A 5846-nucleotide genomic window follows, 5' to 3' on the forward strand; every position below is an offset into this window, starting at 1 on the left:
CTGCCAGTCATGTCCTGGGGGGTGGGGTGTAGTGCATTGAAAAATGACACCCAAAGTATGCTTACATCCAAATCTCTGGAACCTGTGAATGTGACCTTATTTGGAAAAAGAGTCTCTGCAGATGTAATTAAGATAAGGACCTTGAGATAAGATCATCTTGGATTACCTTGGTTAGCCCCTATTTACAGATGAACCCGAGGTTCATATTGGTGAGAAGACACACAAATAATCTTCAGAATATACACAGCTATGAAAGGAAGTTTGGCCAGGTGAAATCAAAGAGCCGCTGGACTTGGAGTTGGAATCCCTGGGGGGAAATCCTAGAGGTGGCGCTTAACAGTGTGACATTAGACAAACCATGCGACCTCCCTGTGGTTCAGTTTCTTCATCAGTAAAATGGAGACTTCTCTACTTTCCTCACTTAGTGTTTGGGTAAGTGGGTGTGTAGGGGTGCAAATGAAATGACGGATGTGAGAGGGAATAATATTAGAGACCATAAACATCATGCTCCGTGGTAAGCCCTTGGAGATGGAGAGCTATTAGTTGTGGCACATTAACAATTTATAACAATTATTTCCCCTTCACACTGTGTCAAGAACAACGCACAAAGCAATGTCACCCACACCTGCATTATCATGGGCAGGGATTTCTACGAAGTGACAGTTAATTTCTTTTTGCCTGTTTTTGGTTGTTTTTAGAGCACCATGAGTAGTAAAAGCAGCAAGCTTTGTTTAGGGAAGGAAGTAAGTTTGCCAGAGGGAAAGTGTTGGTGGCCAGGGAAAGGGTTAATTTCCACTGGGAAAGGAATTATTAGTGAGCCCAGTTCAGCTCATGGATGACTTTGGTTTTGATGACACTGTATTTAGAACATTAAACTTCAAGGCCTTTAGGTGAGACATGCTCCTTTTCTCCCACAAGCTCTGCTTATAGCTGGCCTGATCATAGGTGCCTCCCTCCTCTAGACATTCTGATTGGGGAACCCTTACAACCTAGACACCACGGTATAGGTTGGACCAGTTTCATGTGTAGGTAAAGCAGGTGCTATTATTTTAGGGGTATCTGGAAGGCAGCACCTATTTTCCTCCCTCCTCTCCTTGAACAATCCCTGCTTGGTGATGCTTATAATTCTTATAGGCAATTCCTTGGAATGTTGGGAGGAAAACATTTTGAATATTAGTTATACTTTATAACCTAAGTAGATAAATTTAGCAGAGCAAGAAAAAAAAAATTTTTCTGGCAGTGGGGGAAGATTTGGTAAGAGAGCCTGAGAAACTAAGCATGTGTGTTGGGGTTTGTGTGGGTAGGTTTGAGAAACTCTGTGAAGCAGGTAGCAAAGAATATAAATGGATGGAGGGGCAGAATTTAATCTGTAAAAGTGATACCTGCCTCATGGTTGGGAGAATTAAATAAAATGATTATGCAAAGGACTTAATATAATAAGAAATTCCGATGGTTATGATTGTTTTCTTGGTCTGAAAGAATGAACACTCTTCACAATAAACTGGAATGGGAACAAGGCAGAAGAGTGATGCGTTCTCAGCTCCTCATCCATCCAAGCTGAACTAGGCTAGGAGAGGGAGTCTCCATGCCTGTGTCTGGCTGGGTGTCCTCCATGCCAAACACCTGGCCATTTGGAAATAACCAAATGAGGGACTGACTATTTCATTCATATCTGACATCCTTGCCAAAAGAAGCAGTTCCTGCCTAGCAGCTGTCCATCATAATGGGCTCCTCAGCCTTTCTCAATCTGGCCAAGATGGAGAGGATTTTATGGCCATCATGAGATCTGGATTGCCCTCTGTGTGTTTAGAGTAAATTACTACTTTTTTCTCCACTCTTTACTTTTCTCATGCAGTACCGCATCTGCAATGAATTGAAATTGTGCAAAACTAGAAATGTTCCTAGTGGTTAGGTAATAGAGTAGTGGAATCTGACCATTTCCAGTTGAGGCAGTTGATGGAATCCACACGTTAATACTACCACCTTATACTAAGTGAAGTTTTACAGCATTTCCCACGCACTACCTCTCTTGAGGAAGAAGTGGGTAAGTCAGGTAGAATCTGGGTGAAGAAACTAAGATATTTCCTGACTTAGATTCCTTGGGTAATGAGGTGGGGAATGAGCATGAAAGGGGTTTACCCAACATCACGTGCGGGAGAGCCAGGAACCTGGGACTAGACGCCTCAGCCTTCCAGCAGCAAGTCCTGCTGCAAGGAGTCGCCATGATGGAGGGGCCAAGACTTCAGGATGAGAAATGGACTAAAATCCAGCTCCTTTACTGGCTGGGTCCTTGAGGGCAAGTCTCCCCAAATCCCTGGGCCTCTGTCTTGTCATCAATGCAATGTGGGGCTTCCTGGGGCAGTCATACTAAACTGAGAGTTGTCATGAGGCGTAAGATGAGACCGTAGTGCTGAAGCATCTGGCACACGTTCTGCCGTCTCCACTGCATGAAAAGAGGTTTCAGGGTGTCATGATCAGCCTAGTCACTGAGCATCGTCATCATCAGGCCCAAGGCTTGCTGAGAGGCCGTCCTATACCAGACGCTGTGCTGAGGGCGGCGCATAAGTTATCCCCTGTGATCGCCACACCAACCTTATGAGGAATTTATTATCCCCAGTGGACTGGTGAGAAAACTGAGGTATGGAAGGCTAAACAGTTTGGCCAAAGCATACATTCAAGAAAAGGCTGAGCCCAAATTCAAGGCTTCACTGCCTCCTTACCTATAGATTTGTAGAGCTGAGAGGAACTTTAAAATTCACCTGGGCCACAGGCTCAACTTCCATGTCCCACAACTTAAGAACTTTATTCCAATAAGTGTTTTCTTAATAAATTAAAATACTAAAGTTTTTAAACATTTACTTTTGGTTATAATTAGAGTAGATTTAAGGTTATTCTTATAGTAAGTCTTATAAATATATTCTTATAATTTTGATTTGTCTTGTACTTTGAAATGCTTTCTTGATGGAAGAGAAAGAGGCAGGTATACTTAATGGGCTGGGCTTGATGATCAGATTGGCTTATCTAAATGCATTCCTTTTGTCTTGTTGACCTGGTGGAAACAGGGTATGGCAGTGACACCCTAGACATAGGCCAAAACCTGCTAAAAGCTGCAGTAAGGGAATGAGTGAGACCTTGTTTGAGTTGAGCCATGGAGGGTTCAGCCCTTGACTTTACTTATTGAGCTAAGTCCAACTGAAAATACCACAAATTCCATTCAGCTCCTAACTTTGACAAAGTTTAATTTAGCAAGTCTTTCTGCAAATACAGGTGAGAGATTCAGTCCCAATGACCAACTAATACAGGAAGTTAAGAAGGGCCCAGCTAGCATTCTTTCCAGTGGGCCAATGCCACACACTTCTGTGGAATAGTAGCACCATGATTGGTGAGGGGTGCTGCTTAGAAATAAAAAGTGACAGCTTCCAACTGGCAATTCCCATTATGTGAGGTCTTACTGAATGAGATGACTTTCCACTTGTGGGAGAGATGAAGAAGATGTCAACAAAGGCAGAAGGGGATATCTAAAAAACCCAAAGATAGGAGACTACAATTGTCTTCACAATTTGAAAATGACAGAGCCCTCACATGCATGCATGTCACTAATAATTTACACATCCTAGTTCTTTGAGAGCCGGTGAAAACAGAATCCATAGCACATTCAGAGTGACAATTAAGTACTTAACACTGAGGCAAAATTCTGAAGAGAAAACAGGATTTTCAAATATATGTTCATCAGCCTACTGAAATGTCAATGATATTCCAAATTCCTTAAGCCAAGCCTGTACAAATATATGAGATTTTTCAATACAGGACAAACAGAGTGACAAGTTGAACGAATTACCCAGATAATTTGTTTCTGGGAGAGTTTGCTTAGGTTATGCAAACCAGTACTATCCCTCTCTTCTTGCCCCCACCCCTAGCATATTTTTGTATCTGCATTATCTATATACAACTATATCCACCTTCCATTTCACTTTGTATAGACAGACTATGGCCTTGGCTACATATATGCACCTTAAATACGGTAGATGTTCAAGGGATTTACATGGATGAAGTACACTGATCCAAAGTCTATTTTTCCTCTACTGTGCAGCTCCAGCCAGAGACAAAGTTAACTGCTTGTTAATAATCGTCAAGTGAGTTAATGAGGATACATAAGTCTAAAATCCTTGCTTTTCTTTCAGGGGTCTGAATTGTTTGGGTGCTCATCTAGATCTGACTACAGACATATCCAGATATACAGACATATTTCTGCATATGTTTACATCAGATAGATGATCCAGATAATTCCAATTTCAAATATTTTCTTCTTTACTAATGCCCATCCTTGAATTCTTAGGATACCTGCCTCCCCTTTACTTGGTTTCTGGGTCAGTTAGAATATCTCTGAGCCAGAGTGTCATTCAGTGTTGATCTTGAAAAGAAATATGGGGAGTAAGAATGGGGTACAGGCATGGATTCCAAAAGGGTGACAAGAACTCCCGATCTCAGGAGCTTACATTCTCATTTTATACTCAGTTGTTGCCCTATTGCCAAGCAGCAGGATGTGAAGAATATTCAGGCTGACTCGATGGCAAACATTTACATGTTTGTAAATGAATTTAGTTTTTAAGTAGTATTTAGCAGATTCACTCTTGTGGTGATATCGATATAACACAAGAAAAGTAGTATTTGAAAAATTCACTCATCTATTTGATTTGCCTTGGAGAGCTAATTCCAAGGTATGGGTTTTTTCCAAGGCTACATATAGTGATTCAATAAACTAGATAGCTGTTAAATCTCTAAGGTAACTGTTAAATCTGAGGTAGGATAAAATGCAATTGCAGGGGTTCTACCCTAGCCGTGTTCTCCACTGATCTGTTGCTGTTGATTTTGGGGTCATGGAAAAAAAGAGGTGGGGAAATGTTGAGACAGAAGGATAATGGTATATGAGGAGCACTCCTTAGAAGTTAGAATTCATGGGGTTGTAGAATTAGATATAGATTCAGAGGACTTCCCTTCCCCCAAATCATTGAATCTGTGGTGTTAATAGGTGCCATAACCTAAAGTTATCTCTTAGTCACTGCACTCCTGGAGCTAAGCAACAATGCAAATATTAAAAAAGGAATTTTATTTTAATTTGAAATGCATTGTGTGAAATTTTTTCCTACAGCAAATAAATGGTACTAATTATATTTTACTTAGGCTATTAATAACTTACCTTGTATTACCTGAATCTATACCTATTGTATCAGAAGTAAGCAGCTGAGGAATAAACTGAGAGATTGGGAAAGGACAGGCTTCCATTTAACTTTTGCCATAGATAAATCACAGGTGGTTAAACAAGAGTTAATTTAACATAATTCATAGGAAAAGTAAGCATTTCTCCAAGGGTATGCATGTTGCAGTCCCCAACCCACAGAAAACAAAATCAAAACCCCCTTATTCCCACTAGCTGGTGTGTTTAGCCCTAGGTACCCAGTGTCAGCCTGGCCTTTGTAATTGACTTGAGTGCTTCTGCCCCAGACATCATAAAGCTCCCATCTCAGGGCAGGACAGTAAGGAGTAGGGCAGGAGTTTTGCTGATGGCTTGTCTTTTCCAAAGCATGTTTTGTGGAATTGGGCCTTTAGGGCTGCAGTTGCCTGCACAAACTCTTGGCCTCCGCATTTTCTCTTGCACTCTGGTTTCTGGTTTGGATTCGGTCAGATGACTGGTGTCTCCCGGCTTGCTGACAACCCACGGGAGGTAAGCCTATAAAACCCCACGGGCCACGGTTGTTCATGTGAAGAGGACTACCTGGCAAAAATGGGTGCTTTGCATGTGGAATACTGTTGAGAAGTGCTCAGGGTCAGGGACTGACCAAACATTT

Source organism: Hippopotamus amphibius, chromosome 2, assembly GCF_030028045.1.
Source record: "Hippopotamus amphibius kiboko isolate mHipAmp2 chromosome 2, mHipAmp2.hap2, whole genome shotgun sequence".
Classification (NCBI taxonomy): Eukaryota; Metazoa; Chordata; class Mammalia; order Artiodactyla; family Hippopotamidae; genus Hippopotamus; species Hippopotamus amphibius.